The following is a 20,452-nucleotide window of genomic DNA, read 5'->3' as shown; positions in this document are numbered from 1 at the left end:
GAGACAGGACATGCTAATAGGCCAGCACTCTGCCCACATGAATTTGGAGCAATTCCCATTTCCACTGGCGTCGGATTCACTGGGATCGGAATTGGCACTGGAGAGCCTGACAAGCTGGAGCTGCTTATTAGCACTCCACTCCCCACACATGGAGAGTGAGCTGGACAGAATGCTAGGCGCAGTGGAGGAGAGATGGGACACCCTCTTCCCCAGTGTGGGCAGGAGGCTAAAGCCAGCCATTGTAAACAGGGCCTGGGCAGAAGTGGCAGAGGCGGTCATTGCTGCAGCCTCACCAGGAGGACAGGGACCCAGTGCTGAAAAAAGATACACAACCTCCTTAGTGTAGCTCGAGTGAGTCACCACCTCTGAGACCCGGCATCACTTCTGCCCCTCACTCCTCACTCCCAATCTCCTAGAGGCCAACAAAAGCCCACCCGCCTGCATCTCCTTTACATCCCACCCTCCATCAAACCCCAACACCTATATTGTCCTCTTTGGCCAGGTGCCTTGCACATACATGGGCAGCATGGTAGCACAAGTGGACAGCACTGTGGCTTCACAGCGCCAGGGTCCCAGGTTCGATTCCCCGCTGGGTGACTGTCTGTGCGGAGTCTGCACGTTCTCCCCGTGTCTGCGTGGGTTTCCTCCTGGTGCTCCGGTTTCCTCCCACAGTCCAAAGACGCGCAGGTTAGGTGGATTGGCCATGATAAATTGCCCTTAGTGACCAAAAAGGTTAGGACGGGTTATTGGGTTACGGGGATTGGGTGGAAGTGAGGTCTTAAGTGGGTCGGTGCAGACTCGATGGGCCGAATGGCCTCCTTCTGCACTGTATGTTCTATGCTCTATGTTCTATGTGTCGCGAACTACAGACCCCCTGGAGGACTCGCCTCTATGCGTCCCATCGTTGCCTTTATGTGTCCCCTAGGACAAGGGGGCTCATAATCAACTGGAGCGGCAGAAAACTGATGGGGGAATGCCAGACCTGAGAGTCCAAAACCCGCGGAGCAGAGGGCGATGGAGCTAATGGGTCAGGCAGTTGGGAGGGCAGTCTCAGAAGCGCAAGCTGGCACGTGGCAACCAAGTGAGCTCCTAATGCAAAATGATGTCGCTGTTACAAGTGAGTCACCCCTCTCCGTCAGACCACTCAAGATCTCACCATGTCAATAGTTTTTTTGTCATGCAGGATCATCATCAGAAGAGGCCGGGCCACCTGGGGTCACTGCCCCCCCCCACCCCCCCCAGCTACATCCCCAGCACACCCCGGAGCACCAGTCCAGGGAAGACTCCGACTTCTCGGCAGTGCTGTCACCTGCCCCCTCCACCATCACAGAGACTATCATCTGAGTGGGTGGGGCATTTTAGTGAAGAGGCTCCTGGCTCACCTTCTGGTGGGCTCTTAGCACTGAGGGAGCGGGTGGTAGGAGGGCTGCCCGATCCTCGGAAACAGCTGTAGCTCAGAGAGGTGTCGTAATTGTGGAAAGTATGATCCCATCTCCGGTAGAGATGCAGACACAGAGCCAGGATTTACACGATGGGGTGTCAGCAACTTTGCAGCACCTGCAGGTGCAGCTGGAGGAGTCCAACTGCCTTCAGGTGCAGGAGATCGTGCCGACAATGCTTTGTACCCAGGCCAACACTGAAGGGGACAAGACCTGGGTCAAGATGTCAGAGCCATGGGTCAAGGTTTCCAAGGCTTGGGGCAACCTGTGAAGGTCAATGGCTGAGGCTCAGGACAGGGGAGCCCAGTCACAGGCGGACATGTCCCAGGCGCACAGCATAACCAATATTAAAGAACATTATTTCAGCTGGTATCAAAATCTAGCTTTAAACATCCATTATTTTCCAGGAAGCAATTCCATTATAATCCACGTCAAAATGTAAAAATGGTAAATTTCTTCAAGATAGCAATTTTGAGTCGTGCTTGAGAAGGTACAAAACTGAAGCCTGCATTCTCCAAACATTCTGCTCCCCGGAACAAATGCCAAAATAAGCTATACAATTTTCAGGGTTCATGTCATTTTAAACCAAAGTTCAGTTTATATCACAAGAGAGACAGTAGAGACAAGGACCTATTTTCAAAATACGACCTCAGAAACAAAAATAAACTATAAAGAGCCTTGGACACACCACCTGAGAATAACCTCATTGACTGTCATTTCAGAGGCTGCCACTCAGAGTTGCCCATGGCTTTACCAAATACAACCCCTCTCCCAGCCCCACCAAAAATAAAACCTGGTGCCTCGTAACTCCATACAAACCAGGGATGAGCCCCGAGCCGCAGACATTTCAATTTTTCTTTCCTCCCTGCTGACCACCCCATTGCTGGCTTGCCCTCACTGCAGAAGCCGCGGACGTTTTCAAACTTGGCCGCCATTCTCAAAGTAAAAGACGGACACTCCTCCCGCGATCAGGACCACTGCAGCAATGGCCCGCCCGATCATTCCGCAACCCTTGCGACACCCGCCCGCAACCTCGGATCGTGTTTTCCGGGTCCTTAGGGGGGAGGGGGAGCAGCCCCAAGTCGTGGTCCACATTGGCACCAACGACATAGGTAGGAAAGGGGACAAGGATGTCAGGCAGGCTTTCAGGGAGCTAGGATGGAAGCTCAGAACTAGAACAAACAGAGTTGTTATCTCTGGGTTGTTGCCCGTGCCACGTGATAGTGAGATGAGGAATAAGGAGAGAGAGCATTTAAACACGTGGCTACAGGGATGGTGCAGGCGGGAGGGATTCAGATTTTTGGATAACTGGGGCTCTTTCTGGGGAAGGTGGGACCTCTACAGACAGGATGGTCTACATCTGAACCTGAGGGGAACAAATATCCTGGGGGGGAGATTTGTTAGTGCTCTTTGGGGGGGTTTAAACTAATGCAGCAGGGGCATGGGAACCTGGATTGTAGTTTTAGGGTAAGGGAGAATGAGAGTATAGAGGTCAGGAGCACAGATTTGACATCGCAGGAGGGGGCCAGTGTTCAGGTAGGTGGTTTGAAGTGTGTCTACTTCAATGCCAGGAGTATACGAAACAAGGTAGGGGAACTGGCAGCGTGGGTTGGTACCTGGGACTTCGATGTTGTGGCCATTTCGGAGACATGGATAGAGCAGGGACAGGAATGGATGTTGCAGGTTCCGGGGTTTAGGTGTTTTAGTAAGCTCAGAGAAGGAGGCAAAAGAGGGGGAGGTGTGGCGCTGCTAGTCAAGAGCAGTATTACGGTGGCGGAGAGGATGCTAGATGGGGACTCTTCTTCCGAGGTAGTATGGGCTGAAGTTAGAAACAGGAAAGGAGAGGTCACCCTGTTGGGAGTTTTTTATAGGCCTCCTAATAGTTCTAGGGATGTAGAGGAAAGGATGGCGAAGATGATTCTGGATATGAGCGAAAGTAACAGGGTAGTTATTATGGGAGACTTTAACTTTCCAAATATTGACTGGAAAAGATTTTAGTTCGAGTACAATAGATGGGTCGTTTTTTGTACAGTGTGTGCAGGAGGGTTTCCTGAAACAATATGTTGACAGGCCAACAAGAGGCGAGGCCACGTTGGATTTGGTTTTGGGTAATGAACCAGGCCAGGTGTTGGATTTGGAGGTAGGAGAGCACTTTGGGGACAGTGACCACAATTCGGTGACGTTTACGTTAATGATGGAAAGGGATAAGTATACACCGCAGGGCAAGAGTTATAGCTGGGGGAAGGGCAATTATGATGCCATTAGACGTGACTTGGGGGGGATAAGGTGGAGAAGTAGGCTGCAAGTGTTGGGCACACTGGATAAGTGGGGCTTGTTCAAGGATCAGCTACTGCGTGTTCTTGATAAGTATGTACCGGTCAGACAGGGAGGAAGGCGTCGAGCGAGGGAACCGTGGTTTACCAAGGAAGTGGAATCTCTTGTTAAGAGGAAGAAGGAGGCCTATGTGAAGATGAAGTGTGAAGTTTCGGTTGGGGCGATGGATAGTTACAAGGTAGCGAGGAAGGATCTAAAGAGAGAGCTAAGACGAGCAAGGAGGGGACATGAGAAGTATTTGGCAGGAAGGATCAAGGAAAACCCAAAAGCTTTCTATAGGTATGTCAGGAATAAGCGAATGACTAGGGAAAGAGTAGGACCAGTCAAGGACAGGGATGGGAAATTGTGTGTGGAGTCTGAAGAGATAGGCGAGATACTAAATGAATATTTTTCGTCAGTATTCACTCAGGAAAAAGATAATGTTGTGGATGAGAATGCTGAGCCCCAGGCTAATAGAATAGATGGCATTGAGGTACGTAGGGAAGAGGTGTTGGCAATTCTGGACAGGCTGAAAATAGATAAGTCCCCGGGACCTGATGGGATTTATCCTAGGATTCTATGGGAGGCCAGGGAAGAGATTGCTGGACCTTTGGCTTTGATTTTTATGTCATCATTGGCTACAGGAATAGTGCCAGAGGACTGGAGGATAGCAAATGTGGTCCCTTTGTTCAAAAAGGGGAGCAGAGACAACCCCGGCAACTATAGGCCGGTGAGCCTCACGTCTGTAGTGGGTAAAGTCTTGGAGGGGATTATAAGAGACAAGATTTATAATCATCTAGATAGGAATAATATGATCAGGGATAGTCAGCATGGCTTTGTGAAGGGTAGGTCATGCCTCACAAACCTTATTGAGTTCTTTGAGAAGGTGACTGAACAGGTAGACGAGGGTAGAGCAGTTGATGTGGTGTATATGGATTTCAGCAAAGCGTTTGATAAGGTTCCCCACGGTAGGCTATTGCAAAAAATACGGAGGCTGGGGATTGAGGGTGATTTAGAGATGTGGATCAGAAATTGGCTAGCTGAAAGAAGACAGAGGGTGGTGGTTGATGGGAAATGTTCAGAATGGAGTACAGTCACAAGTGGAGTACCACAAGGATCTGTTCTGGGGCCGTTGCTGTTTGTCATTTTTATCAATTACCTAGAGGAAGGCGCAGAAGGGTGGGTGAGTAAATTTGCAGACGATACTAAAGTCGGTGGTGTTGTCGATAGTGTGGAAGGATGTAGCAGATTACAGAGGGATATAGATAAGCTGCAGAGCTGGGCCGAGAGGTGGCAAATGGAGTTTAACGTAGAGAAGTGTGAGGTGATTCACTTTGGAAGGAATAACAGGAATGCGGAATATTTGGCTAATGGTAAAGTTCTTGAAAGTGTGGATGAGCAGAGGGATCTAGGTGTCCATGTACATAGATCCCTGAAAGTTGCCACCCAGGTTGATAGGGTTGTGAAGAAGGCCTATGGAGTGTTGGCCTTTATTGGTAGAGGGATTGAGTTCCGGAGTCGGGAGGTCATGTTGCAGCTGTACAGAACTCTGGTACGGCCGCATTTGTAGTATTGCGTACAGTTCTGGTCACCGCATTATAGGAAGGACGTGGAGGCTTTGGAGCGGGTGCAGAGGAGATTTACCAGGATGTTGCCTGGTATGGAGGGAAAATCTTACGAGGAAAGGCTGATGGACTTGAGGTTGTTTTCGTTGGAGAGAAGAAGGTTAAGAGGAGACTTAATAGAGGCATACAAAATGATCAGGGGGTTGGATAGGGTGGACAGTGAGAGCCTTCTCCCGCGGATGGATATGGCTGGCACGAGGGGACATAACTTTAAACTGAGGGGTAATAGATATAGGACAGAGGTCAGAGGTAGGTTCTTTACGCAAAGAGCAGTGAGGCCGTGGAATGCCCTACCTGCTACAGTAGTGAACTCGCCAACATTGAGGGCATTTAAAAGTTTATTGGATAAACATATGGATGATAATGGCATAGTGTAGGTTGGATGGCTTTTGTTTCGGTGCAACATCGTGGGCCGAAGGGCCTGTACTGCGCTGTATTGTTCTATGTTCTATGTAACCCACCCGCGGTTCACAACCCTGACTTTGAAAAACCTGTCCTGATGTAAGCATCACCCCAACCCCTCAAATTTGCCTTCTCAAGCCTACTCCAGCACATTAATCCTCACACCAACTTACCTTGCAGATACACCCAGGCCTCTCTGCCTCTGCACTTCCTCACACCTCCACCTGTCCATACACCACCGACACTAATCCTCACATTGATGCAACATTATGCCTCTCCTTCATTGTCACCATCAACAGAGACACTCCCGGTGGGATTCTCAGTTCCTGAGACTAATTGTTGATGCCGGGGCAGGATTCGTAGAGATCTTTGACAGCAAAACTGGCGCCACAACTGGACCAATTCAACAACCACGTGGAACACAATCGATTCCAATGAGAAACGGTGCCGGATTCGCCAGTTTCACGATTGACACTCAGGAGGCTGACAAGCTGCAGCTGCTTATACACACTTCACTCCACACACACCATTTCAGCCAACAAGATGGCAGCAACGAGTGCGGCACCCCATTTCACGGGCACCGAGTTTGAGACGCTGCTAGACACTATGGAGAAGAGGCGGGCGACTCTGTACTCCAGCCCGTTGCCGTCGCTTTGCCTGGGCACAGGTGGCAGAGGCAGTCAGCGCCGTGAGCAACATCGTCCGGACCGGCCAGCAGTGGCGTAAGAAACTGCACAACCTCCTCAGGGCGGCCAGAGTGAGTAGGCAGCACTGTGCCGCTAGCAAAAACACCCGTCCCACAACCCGTAATGCCACACGGACGGCGTCCAAACCCTCACTCTACACCACATGCCGGCACCCATACCAGCCACCATGGCCGGTGCCCTGGCAACTGAAGCCACCAGCTAGCCACCCAATAGGCTGCATGGATAGGACTGTGTAACACTGTTGCATTTTCTGTTGCGCCCCCCCCCCCTCCCCCCCACCCCGCCGCCCCTCCTGGGGAACGCTGCACATAACCGCCGGGAGAGGGAAAAGGCTGGAGGGAGACCGCAGGACCTATGGCCCCTCGCCATGGCAGAGCAGTGGGCCCTGCAGTGGTCGCAGGACTGAGGAAAGGGCAGTTGCCGGGGTGGAAGTCGGCCTCAGGCGAGGAAGTGAGACTCCGCTGAGTTAGGTTTTCCCGTGACACGTGTATCACCCCCCCCCCACCCCCAACACCACCCTCACCCCACACCCAGACCACCCCCACACCTGGTATCTGTGTGGGTGTTCTTGTTGCAGTTCTCCACGTCGGTCTGTGTCCTTCGGATAGGCTTCATCAGCCACGACTGCAGTGGATAGCCCCTGTCGCCCAAGGACCAACCCCCCAGCTGGGGTTGCACATCGAAGAGGCTGGGAATTGTCGAGTGTGCCAGGTGCACACTGCCCGGCTGTCGGGCGCAGAGATGCATGATGCGCAGCTGATGGTCACATATCAGCTGCACGTTCATCTAATGAAACCCGTTTTGGTTGGTATGGAGCAGCTCGTCATCTGCATCGTCGGGCGACATGCATCCCGTCGATCACCCCCTGGACCGGGGCAATTCGGCGATGGCGGTGAACCCTGCTGCCCGGGCATCCTGTTGGGCTCGGTTACATTGACGTGGATGTACTGAGCCGCCTGGGCATATAGGGCTTCCATGTCGGCACGGATGCAACTGTGCACCGAGGTCTGTGAAATCCCGGACTGGTCCCAACCTGGCGCCTGGAAGGACCCCGTCGAGTAAACGTTCAGGGCGACCGTCACTTTGACGGCCACCGGGAGCGGGTGTCCTCCCCCATACCCCCGTGCTTCCAGGTGTTATATGATCTGGCAGATTTTTCGCACTGTCCCCATGCTCAGCCAAAGTCTCCGATGGCATGCCTGGTCTGACAGGTCCTCGAATGACATGCGGTGCCGGTACGCACGAGGTCTCATGCGGCGTTTCCTTTGCTCCTCCTCATCCTCGACTTGATGGGCAGCCAGCTCTCCATCTTGCCTCCTGTTCCTCTGGGGCACGCTCTACTGATGCACGCTCCACTGCTGCAGCTTCCTCCTCCCCGAGCAGCTCCAGCTCGTGGAGCCGCAGGGCATCACCCAGGGTTGCGGCGATTAGGAGGAAGGCCACCATTGCTGTTTGAATTCCAACATCCGTTGTCTGCAGAAGGTGAAAGGCTGACATGTTAGCATGGTGAGTACCCCCCCATGCCAAACCAAGTCCACCCAGCTACATGATGGCTCCAATTCACACTGCTGGCTCCGCCACAACACGATTCCCCCCCCCACCCCGCCATCTCCGCACCACTGGACCCAACGTTGGCCAGCACTGTGGGGGCCCCCAGCCCTGGCGGCTGTCCCTGATGCCAGGGGGACCGTCGGGTGGCGCTGCCCTTGACAGCGGTATGCTCTGTGATCCCCGCCCGGTGCCCCCGTAGTAACTACAGCGGGCGTTCCCCTTGGGTGGATCACCTGTTGCCCCACCGGTGGGTGGTGGCTGGTTGGGTGGTGGTGGGTTTACTTAAGGGTGGAGTGCTGGGGTGGGGTGGGGTGGGGGGGGGGGGGGGGGTTGGGGCCCCCATATGCCTGGTGTCACTGCGGTACCAGGGAGCAAGATGGGTGTTCAGTGTGGTGCGCAGCAAGATGGCTGCCGTACAGACCGCGGCAATGGCAGTCTGTGCCTGGACACTGTCCCAGTCCCAAGGGGGGGGTCACCCTGGCCACAAGGCCCATTCCCTGTTCACCCCCCTCCCCTTCTGGCCCTGGCAGGGGTCCCCCTATCCTGCCAGCCCGACCAGTGTGCAGCCCTGCAGCCCACACTAGTGCCTCTCCATGTCCTACCTCCTCTCCCTCCCTCATCAGCCACGACGTTGTTTCACGATTTTAAAAAGTACAAGTGAACTGCGCCATCGGGAACTCGGCCCATCGGAGAATTAGCGGAGGCCCCGGAGAAGGCCGGGTTGCGCCCGCTAATGAACTGCAAAGGTTGTTTATTGTACATTTGTTTTGGAAAGCATTGATGCCGCTGTTGAGCTGACGGAGTATTGCGATTTGGTGTCTAAATCGGCACCCGCCACTATTTTGGCATCGGAACCGATTCTCCACCCAATTGCGTGGCACCCGTCACGGTTTTGGCATCAGCCAATGGAGAAACCCCCTGGGCTCCATTTTGCCAATTTCTCCTCTTGTGCTTCTAGCTTTAAACTCCAGAAAATTGCTTCTTTGGCATGTTCCTTTAAATACTGGAGCTGGAATCGCATTGCACAAGTTGTTATCACGCCTGCCCATGCGAGTTGGATGAATGAAACATGATGTGGTAATGCAGTAGCTGGGTTAAAAATCCATTCCCAGATGTTTACCCATTAGACCATTTAGTTCCAGCTTTCTCACATGATACTGCAACCTCCCAATCACGCGTGCAGCCAAGGGATTCTGAAATCTCTCATCCGCAATACCCTGACTCATAGTACCCCGCACCCCTGGCCCCATCGGTGGCCAGCATACTATTATAATTCTGTAGAACTTCAACCCACTGTAAGGATTAGCAGGAAAGACTGAGTTCCCTAGAATTGCTATTTCTGTGCCAGGCACCTGCAAATGTTAAATTATTTCTCTGTGCGAGTCTTTGGCTGGGTGGATCTTGGGATACAAGTGCAAAGGACTACTACAGATAAAGATTTGTGCAGAAAGTATTGTGACTGGCAAAATTTCTAAAATTCCAAATTTAAACCATGCCCGAGTAAATCTACCCAGCTTTCCGAACTTATTCATTGAACCTTTTTTCCCCAGTTGGTCACACGCTGACATAAGAGTGACAGTTGTATTTTAAATTGGTCTCATGAGCAGTGTTGCATGATCTAATTTTAGATTAGGACACCAACTGCTGACAATATTAAGATAGTGATCACTCACCAAAATAATAGATGGCAATTCACTGCACAGAATGGTCCATCCTTGAAGAGGTTCATCTTGTTCTATACAAAAGCTGTATATGACAAATGTTTAATATTTCGATACAGCCGCATTCTAAATCAAGGAAACATGGAAGGCTAATGGCAGATATAGTCCTGGAAAGTTTGGGATTCAGGCTTAAAGGAGAAAATAGGGTGGCACAGTGGCGCAATGGTTATAATAATAGTGATAAACTTTATTGTCCACAGGTAGGCTTACATTAACACTACAATGAAGTTACTGTGAAAAGCCCCTAGTCGCCACATTTCGGTGCCTGTTTGGGTACACGGAGGGAGAATTCAGAATGTCCAATTCACCTAACAAGCACGTCTTTCGGAACTTATGGGAGGAAACTGGAGCACCCGAAGGAAACCCATGCAGACCATGCTTAGCACATCTGCCTCACGGCGCCGAAGCCCCAGGTTCGATCCCGTCCTCTGCTCACTGTCCATGTGGAGTTTGCACATTCTCTCCATGACTGAGTGGGTCTTACCCCCACAACCCAAAGATGTGCAGGGTAGGTGGATTGGCGACATTAAATTGCACTTTAATTAGACAGGAAAATGAATTGGGTACTTTAAATTTTTACTTTCAAGCACCAAGGTCTCACTCATTTGGGCTCTCGTTCTAATTTCAATATGGTTTAAAGTTCTGATGCATGTTCATCTAAAAATTACAAATAGCCCATATTTTTAAGATTCCATCAACCTGTTCCTATTATCAAACTTTAAGTACAGCCATGTAGTAAAGTTTCAGGTTTTCATTCATTGCAAAACCCACTGCGTGATTTTGAGTTTTGGTGAAGTGTGCTTGTTTGGCAACAGCTTCCAACTGAGTATTTCTATTTCTACAAACGCTAGCCTATGTTTGGTTGCACTTATGGATTTTTAAAGTTATTGGATGATAGTTATTTTAATACCACTTTGAAAATCAAAACTCCCCAATTTTACAGAGAACACAGTAACATCTGCATTTTTGAACGTCTGTATTTTTATTGAACCTGCTCAAAGCCAAAGTTCACAACTTTATGTTGAGCCATGTCTGTAGGAGAAAGTATAAATCTGTAATGTCAGCGAACACTAATCGCTCTCCACTGAGGCCAGATATTGTTGCCAAAAAATTCACTCTTTTGTTCAGATTTGCACATTATTTCTTGCTATTCTTGGGAACACAAATTAATTGTACTTTGTGAAATGCTCATTGTAAAGTCCCTGGGCGGGATTCTCCAATAATGGGACTCTGTCCCCATGTCCGCAAGAAAACTGGCACGAATCATTTCGAGAAAATCTAGGGTGATTCTTCCTTTTTCAGGGGTCTTGCAGGGCCCCGGAGTGATCCATGCAGCTCTGCGCATGTGTACGGCGGCCGCCTGCGGTGCCGGTCCCACGCGATATGGTGGACCCACACAGCTGGCCAGCGCCGAAGAAGTATGCCCTGCCAGATTGCGCACGCCCGCCGATCGGTGGCCCCTGATCGCGGGCCTGGCCATCGTGGAGGCGCCCTCCCGGTGACGGGTCCCACCGCCCCCCCCCCCACCAGGATGACCACTGCAGCCGCGACTCCGAGCTCCCGTCGGGTGGAACCATACGAGAACCACGCCGGCGGGAACTCGTCCGGTTGTCCGCGGAGAATCGCCGCGGGGGCATCTTTCAACTGCCGCCGCGTCGACCGTGCGTGCTCAGGCGGCGAATCTCCGGTCGCCGGAGAATCGCGCGAAGGCGCCACAGTTCTGACGCCCCATTCTCCGATCCCGCGCAGGGCACGATTGGGCTGCGGAGGCTCGGAGAATCCCAGCCCCTCTGGGGAATATTACTAATTGCTAAGCCAGTCCTTTGAAATCACTACAGCAGCCATATGTCTCTGCTAAAATGAGTTGTACTCTTACCTTCAGATGTTAACTGTTCCCTGGTCTGTTCTTCATTTAATACGGCAACTGTTCAATTGAATTTTGGCCAACATTTGTTCCATATATCTAATCCAGATAAAATCAAGTATCTTCTCAATCTTTGTAATAATAGTGTGTTAATAAAATGTTATTGAAGAAAAGAATAAGATAAATGCATGTGTGATCAAAATTGCACAAATGGACACAAATTAAACATATAGTTGGATTTTCAATTGGGTTTGATTGGATTGGATTTTGTTTATTGTCACGTGTACCAAGGTACAGTGAAAAGTATTTTTCTGCGAGCAGCTCAACAGATCATTAAGTACTTGAAAAGAAAAGGAAATAAAAGAAAATACATAATAGGGCAAGACAAAGTACACAATGTAACTACATAACATCGGCATCGGATGAAGCATACAGGGGTGTAGTGTAAATTAGGTCAGTCTAAAGAGGGTCGTTTAGGAGTCTGGTAACAGCGGGGAAGAAGCTGTTTTTGAGTCTCTTTGTGCGTGTTCTCAGACTTTTGTATCTCCTGCCCGATGGAAGAAGTTGGAAGAGTGAGTAAGCCAGGTGGGAGGGGTCTTTGATTATGCTGCCCGCTTTCCCCAGGCAGCGGGAGGTGTTGGTGGAGTCAATGGATGGGAGGCAGGTTCATGTGATGCACTGGGCTGTGTTCACGACTCTCTGAAATTTCTTGCGGTCTTGTGCTGAACAGTTGCCATACCAGGCTGTGATGCAGCCAGATAGGATGCTTTCTATGGTGCATCTGTAAATGTTGGTAAAAATTAATGTGGACATGCCGAATTTCCTTAGTCTCTTGAGGAAGTATAGGCGCTGTTGCGCTTTCTTGGTGGTAGCGTCGACGTGGGTGGACCAGGACAGATTTTTTTGAGGTGTGTACCCCTAGGAATTTGAAACTGTTAAAGATATCCGCGATTGTTGGTTTCCTGCTCAAACCGAGCATAGAATGCATTGAGTTCATCGGGGAGGGGTGCGCTGCTGCTGGAGATGCTGCTCGGCTTCGCTTTGTAGCCCGTTATGTTGTTTCGGCCTTGCCACAACCGCCGAGAGTCTGTAACGCTAGTCTGTGACTCTAGCTTGGTCTGGTATTCTCTCTTGGCATCTCGGATGGCTTTGCAGAGGTCGTACCTGGATTTCTTGTATACGTCAGGGTCACCTGACTTGAACGCCTCAGACCTGTCCTTCTGTAGGGAGTCAATCTCGCGTTTGAGCCATGGTTTCCGGTTGGGGAACGTACGTACTGCTTTCTTTGGCACGCATTCGTCCACACATTTGCTGATGAAGTCTGTGACGGTTGTGGCATACTCATTTAAGTTGGTCGCTGAGTTCTTAAATATCGACCAGTCCACTGTCTCCAAGCAGTCACGTAGGAGTTCTTCTGTTTCCTCGGACCAGCACTGCATGACCTCCTTAGCTGGATTCTCCTGCTTGAGTTTCTGCTTGCATGCCGGGAGAAGGGGCACTGTCTTATGGTCTGATTTCCCACAGTGTGTTTGGGGGATGGAACGGTAGGCGCCCTTGATTTCTGAGTAGCAGTGGTCGAGTGTTGTCGCCCCTGGTGGGACAGGAGATGTGCTGGTGGAATTCTGGCAGTACGCTTTTGAGGTTGGCCTTGTTGAAGTCCCTGGCCACGATGAACAAGGCCTCCGGGTGTTCTGTTTCATAGTTGTTTATAACTGTACAGTTCGTCCAGCGCCTTCTTCACTTCTACCTGGAGTGGGATGTAGACCGCTGTGATAATGGCTGAAGTGAACTCACGTGGAAGATAGTGTGGGCTGCACTTCACTGTCAAGTATTCCAGGTCCGGGGAACGGTAGGTTGCCAGTGTCGCCACATCCAAGCACCAGGAGGAGTTGATGAGGAGGCAAAACCCTCCACCCTTCGCTTTGCCTGATGTCGTGGTGCGGTCTGCCCGATGAATTGAGGAGAACTGGAAGCGGGAGCTTGTTCAATGTCCTGACATGCCCACAGTGATATTCAAATCTTCAGCCAATTGAAGGCCATAAAGTGGGATCACTGTACAATCAGAAACAATGGGCTGTCCTTCATCGCTGGAGGGTCAGCACTCAGTGATCGGCAGCCCCACCAGCCAAGGGAGTTGGCGATCTGAAGGTGAAGAATTCAATGGACAAGTGAGCGGCATGGTTGCCCAGTGGTTAGCCCTCCTGCCTCACAGCACCACGGGCCCATGTTTGATTCCGGCCTGTGTGGAGTTTGCGCACTCTCACAGTGTCTACGCGGGGTTCCTCCGGGTGCTCCGGTTTCCTCCCACAGTCCAAAGATGTACAGGTCAGGTGGATTGGCCATGAAATAATTGTCCACTAGTGTCCAAAGATATGCAGGTTAGTTGGTGTTACGGGGATAGAGTGCGGGAGTGGGCCTAGGTAGTGTGCTCGTTCAGAAGATTGGTGGAGACTCGATGGGTCGAATGGCCTTCTTCTGCACTGTAGGGATTCTATCAATTCTGGATGATGATAGTTTGTACTGATGCCTTATAAAGGCCCAGCTGCCTGACTATGATCCTGGTCGGACAATCCTTACAAGAGGCAGCCAACGACTGCTGCTGTTGCCAGGCTGCCATTTTAGACTGTCTGGAGATTTCCTTGTGAGATCCATCGGGCTCCACCCCAACCCAGCCTGAGTCCACCGCATCCAACGTGGGATGCCCGAGTTGCCAACTGGTAAATTAAATTGTTTAATGGACCTTGTCATTATAAACAATGGCCTTAATGCGCTGCCCACCAGTTCCCGGCAGGCAGCTAACCCGATTCCGAGCCAACCACATTCAAAATGGTTTGAGGTCAGGAATGTGGCAGTGAACCAGACCCTAAGTAAGACTCTGAACTGTGTTCAAAACTCCAGCAAGTGTCTAAATTTAGCAAGGTTGCAAATATTATACGGCCTAAAATGGGGGCAACAATAACTAATGTAGCAGGACAAATGCCTGCAAGTGATCCCCATGGGGGTTTGGGTCAATACTAAATTGGTCAGTGACTATTTTTCAGGAACATTGATGGCCATTTGAAATAAGCAGAGGTACTCATTTCAGACAGACTACGAAATGTACTTGCGCAAGCATTCCAGATCCTTAGTTTTCAGACGAATAGTCCATAAAGGAGGCCACTCATTGAAAAAAAACACTAAACATTTCAAAAATGTTGCTTATTATTGAATCAAAAGTAACAGGTGTGCTCCTCTTTGATCCGCAAATCTACTGCGAAGCATTCACTCACCTCCAGATGGCTTCCCTCCTATGAGACTTACCTCCTGTTCTCGTCTCAAATTGTAATGTTTAAAGCAAAGACAGTCACGTTCCATCAGGGTGCCTAATTGATTTTCACGAGACTCCAGGGCAAACTTACTTTGTTCCTCGCACCTCGATCCAGAAAACCATTGCTAAATGTGAAAAAGAACTGAGGCACTATTGTATCTAATTTAATAACTGAGCTATGAGGAGACACTGGATAAACTGGAGACAGAATTTACAAAAGAATCAGTATGCCCACAGGATTTTCCTTCCATTAATGTAAGACATGGCAGATGTTGGTTAAACTCAAGAAACCGATGAAGAAATAGTGGGAGTGGTTTTTGCAGATTCATACTCTGTGAAACATTAAACCAGAGTGTTAACTTGTAAAATTACCACTGTGCCTTTGTAAAATTGAAAGGAACACAACAACCATTGAGCAGCATTGATGAGATGAAGATGTCATGATTCAGCCATTGTTGTGCACCAGTTTGTACTAATAGGTCATGACTAAGAATTAAGTTGATAAAGATAGAAGTAAATCAGCAGCAAAATATCGGTTAAGGTTGAATGAATCCCATTGGGTAAAGGTCTGTCGACATAATCCACCTGAACATCCCCCAGTAGAGGTCCCGGAATCAGGACTATACGGTTTCACATGACCTCCCCGGAATATGAACTTCCCCTTTAAGGCAGGCAGGCCTACCCCTTTAAGAGGGCGGGGTTTCCCCTTTACAAGGAGAGCCCCAGTAGTATAAAAACCCCGGCCTAGCTGCATGTCAGGGAAGGAGCCCCTGAGAGGATTGGAGGAGCATTGTAATTGTATCTAAATAAACCTTGTTTTGTAATTTCTACTTTTGTCAATGCGTTCTTCCTGCCGCAGATTCAACACTGGCGACGAGGATTCAGTCGAGCTGCCATCGATGCTGGTTGCTTTGCGCCCAGGCCACCTTGTCTAGGCTTCGGCAGGCCCCACCACTAACCACCGAAATGCCACTCATAGGAAAGCTGGAACCTTTTGATGCACGTATAGACGACTAGGGCAATATGTTGAATGCATGGACTATTCTTTTCGAAGGAATGTGATTATTGGCGATGCACAAAAGCTTTTATATTACTGACTGCTTGTGAAGAGCCCCCCAACAGTGAGATAAAGAACGTGATTCACCCAGATGCCCCAGATTCCCAGCCATTCGCTGCCTTGGTGACGCTGGTGGGGGAACATTTCGACCTGAAACCACCTCTCATCGTATGCCGTTTCCGATTCCACACGGCTGCTCAGGCCCTAGCTGAAACAATGAGTAATGTCCTGGCCCGCCTCTGAAAACTGGCTGAGACTTGCGAGTTCGGAGTGACACTGAATGAGACACTAAGGGTGTGCGAACTCGGCCACGCAACGGAAATTGCTAGCTGAGGTCCACCTGGACCTTTAATGTGTGGTGGCGATAGTCTGATCACAGGCTCATCCGTCCAGGAGCACCTACAAAACCTGGCCGAGGTGCTGGAGCGTTTTGTGGATGCCGGCGTCCACCTCCGACAGGAGGAATTTGTATTCAACGCTGTCAAATGTGTATTCAACCTGGTGGAAGAGAAGGTACAAGCAATTCGACAGGCTCCTAAATCAGCTGACCCACTGGAACTCCGTTCCTGGGAATGGTAAACCACTATGGCAAGTTCCTCTCAAACCTGGCCACCACTGTCCACCGTCTGTAGGAGAAGGGCAACACTGGGATTGGGGCCGAGAGCAGAAAGTGGCTTTCATTGAGGTGAAGCAAAACCCTCCTTGTCAAAACTGTTAACCCACTTTGACCCATCCCAGCCAATGCTGTTGACCTGTGGTACTTCTTCGCAAGGTGACATTTGAAGCTAATGGAGGTGACATTTACACAGTATTAACTAATCCCACATAAAGCATGAACAATATACCATAACTACCTGTCATAACCCTCATGGGACTTACGAAGTGGCAATGATTGAACTCCCTGTGAACCTCGCCAAATACAAACTCACTCATTAAAGGGGGCAGGGAGCCCTAAACCATGTATAGTTATCTTCTGTAAAAAGGCGGCCAGTTTGGGTACCAACAGGAGAGACCCAGCTGGGATCTTTCATGCTATGTAAATAATAGTTATCATAATAAATGTTATCGGAATAAGTGGGTCTTTTTCTGTTTGGCAGGCAGTGAGTAGTGGAGTACCGCAGGGATCTGTGCTGCGACCCCAACATTATATATTAATGATTTGGATGAGGGAACTAAATGTATTATCTCCAAATGTACAGATGATACAAAGTTGGGTGGGAGGGTGAGCTGTGAGGTGGATGCAGAGATGCTTCAGTGGGATTTGGACAGGTGAGTGAGTGGGCACATGCATTGCAGATCCAGCATAATGTGGATAAATGTGAGGTTATCCATTCCGGTAGCAAAAATAAGAGGGCAGATTATTATTTGAATGGGTGTAAATTGAGAGAGGAGGATATTCAGGGAGACCTTGGTGTCCTCGTGCATCAGTCGCTGAAAATAAACACGCAGGTACCACAGGCAGTAAAGAAGGCAACTGGTAAGTTGGCCTTCATAGTGAGAGGATTCAAGTATAGGATTAGGAATGTTTTACTGCAATTATATAGGTCATTGGTGAAGTATTGTGTGCAGTTTTCGTGTCCTTGTCTCAGGAAGGATGTTCTTGCTATGGAGGGACTGCAGGCTGGTTTGCCAGGCTGATTCCTGGGATGGTGGGACTATCATATGAGGAGAGACTAAATCGGTTAGGATTATATTCACTGGAGTGAGAGGGGATTGTTGTATCTGTCCAATTCAGATACTTCAACCAGCTCTTTAATTAAAGTTTACCCAGGTGTCTTTATTTGTGAATAGAACAAAGTAGGACACAGATATAGTGCAACACACTTTATTAAATATAGTTAACCCATAAATTATCCACTATACATACAAGAAACACCCAGGATTCGACAATACTACCCGCAAGGTGATTTGGTAAGCTGCAGGTCTGATCCCTGAGTCCCTCTGATTCCTCTTTACAAAGGTGATTCTCACTGGCTGTTTGCTTGCTTGCTTCCTTCTGGTCTGGTCAGGGTCACCTCACACACTGAGTCTTTGCTTTGAGTCCTTTGCTCCCAGTCTTTTCTTCCAGTCTATGCTTCCAGTCTTTTTTCGAGTTGTTTGCTTCCAGTCTTTGCTCCCTAGATGTCTGGAATGCCTATTTTTTTTATCCCCCTATCCCCACCCACCTCCTTTCTCCACCTGCCCTTGGCCTTCGGCCAATGGAGGCTCAGGAGGCAGGGTCTCAGTGCCCAATGGTCTGGTTAATGACCTGTTGACAGGGCACCTGAGCCCGCCTTGGGAGGAGTGATGATTGCTTGATGGGTTATCAGGAACTGTGGACAATAGGCTAATGCATTTTAAGTAAGAGCGATAATCACTTGATGGGTTATTCAGGGACTGCTTCAGACAGGCCCCGGCAGCCTGTCTGAATTCTGAATATTCGGATCATGCTGGCTTCTGCAGACTGTGGTTTTTAAAGTACCCAATTCTTTAATTTAAGATATCCAATTTAATCGGCCTTAAAACTAGGCCCTGATTATATTACTACAGGATCTCATTGAAACGTACAAACTTCTAACAGGATTAGACAGGTTAGATTCAGAAAGAATGTCCCGGATGGTGGGGGAGTCCAGAACTAGTGGTCATAGTTTGAGGATGAGGGCAAACCTTTTAGGACTGAGGTGAGGAGAACTTTCTTCACCCAGAGAGTGGAGAATCTGTGGAATTCACAGTTGAGGCCAAAACGTTGTGTAATTTCAAGAAGGAATTAGATATAGCTCTTGGGGATAAAGGGATCAAGGGATATGGGGGAAAGTGGGGTCAGGGTATTGAACTTGATGATCAACCATAATTAGCATATCATTATTGCACCTCTACATCTGAATCAGTCCCCTGCCGTTAGAAAGTACGCTATTGAGTTGGACGATCAGCCATGATCATAATGAATGATGGGGCGGGCTCGAAGGGCTGAATGGCCTCCTCCTGCTTCTATTTTCTATGTTTCTAAATCTTTATTTGCTTTTAACACCTCGACGTGATCTCCTTCGTGGTCTACAAAACTACCATAACATATTGTTGTAAGGTTGTGCTGACAGTAGAGAGTAATGGTCAGAATGAGGGAGAGCCTTTGGTCCCATTTTTCCATCCTGTGCTCACAACCAGCAATGTACCACATCAGCTCTGCAGCCTTATAAAATCACCCCACTCCAACTCCCAGAAAAAATAAAACCCTTGGCGACAGCACAATTTCAAAAATCATCATTAATTCTTCAGCAGAATTGCTCGTGGAAGAAGGGAATCAGATATTGCACAATGAATTTGAGTGTCAATTAGTAGCTGAACACAATGTTACATCTACAAAATATTGAATAAAACTCAAAGCACATGTCGAGTAAAATGATGCATAAATGCTTATGATACTCAAGGGAGTTCGGTCCCATTCAATTCCTACTTCATTCATTAGTTGTGCAATGCCATTCCTTTTTGGTTATTGTGTTCAGCATGGTATCAGTATACCCTGTTAATTTATATGTTATTAAATAGTTTCATTGCCATTCAGCCCTGTAGTATGTATATAAAATTACTAATATTTTTGTGAATGGTGAATCAATGAGCTATCTTCAAATTGAAATAAATTTCTTTCAGTCTGTTGGTTATGTAACACATGTAGCTTGCCCTGAAGTGCATCATGATCAATGGATTGGGCTTTTGCACATTGCTCCTTTCAGTTTAGATTCCTGATTAGATATCAAACTTAAACCTTGATCACCTTCATCATTCTTCTCAATCTTTTTTGGAGGTAGTTGCTCAAGCCTAACCATTTTGGTTCTGAAATATCGTGGATTGCAATCGAGCAGCTTCATCAATTGAAGCCATTATTTGAATATGTGGCCATGGATAGTCCTTTGCACTGAAAGGCCAGCAGGTTTCAGGCAAACCAAAGAGAATCTTTCACAAAGTTCATGATCCTCAACAAGCTGTTGAAGTTTAATCTCAGTCTGCGGCTCTGGGTACAGCTCATAGTTCTGCTTTGGGAAGGTACTCATATAGGGACTGAAATAAAGAGAGAAAGACTAACACTTTATAGTCCATTAAGTAATTTTTGAATTGTGCTGATCCCGACAAATATTGGGAGAGATTTAACGGAAACATTTCAAAGTGCCACTTTGGGCACAATTGGTGGGGTGTTTCTCGACGGGCGTGTTGCTGAGATTACGGCCCGTATTTAATGTCACTTTGTGCGGAAATCAGCCCCCATAAGCTTTTCGCCTTTACTGGCTGTCTCATTGTCTGATTCACCAGACTCGCACCTCAGCATCTCGCTGCTAACAAGGGAGAGCTGGTTTTAAATGCTCCCTCACTACTCACTCCCAGTCAACCCACAAGCATGACAGCATGCAGACTGGTTCCTCGCTTTGGGAATGTTGCTGTGGCCAGGCTTCTCGACGCTCTGGATGCAAGACCAGACATCCTGTTCCCTCGAGGGG

The sequence above is a fragment of the Scyliorhinus torazame genome, chromosome 4, assembly GCF_047496885.1.
Source record: "Scyliorhinus torazame isolate Kashiwa2021f chromosome 4, sScyTor2.1, whole genome shotgun sequence".
NCBI classification, from domain to species: domain Eukaryota; kingdom Metazoa; phylum Chordata; class Chondrichthyes; order Carcharhiniformes; family Scyliorhinidae; genus Scyliorhinus; species Scyliorhinus torazame.
The sequence above is the reverse complement of the archived record's forward strand: the minus strand, read 5'-3'. Positions refer to the sequence as shown.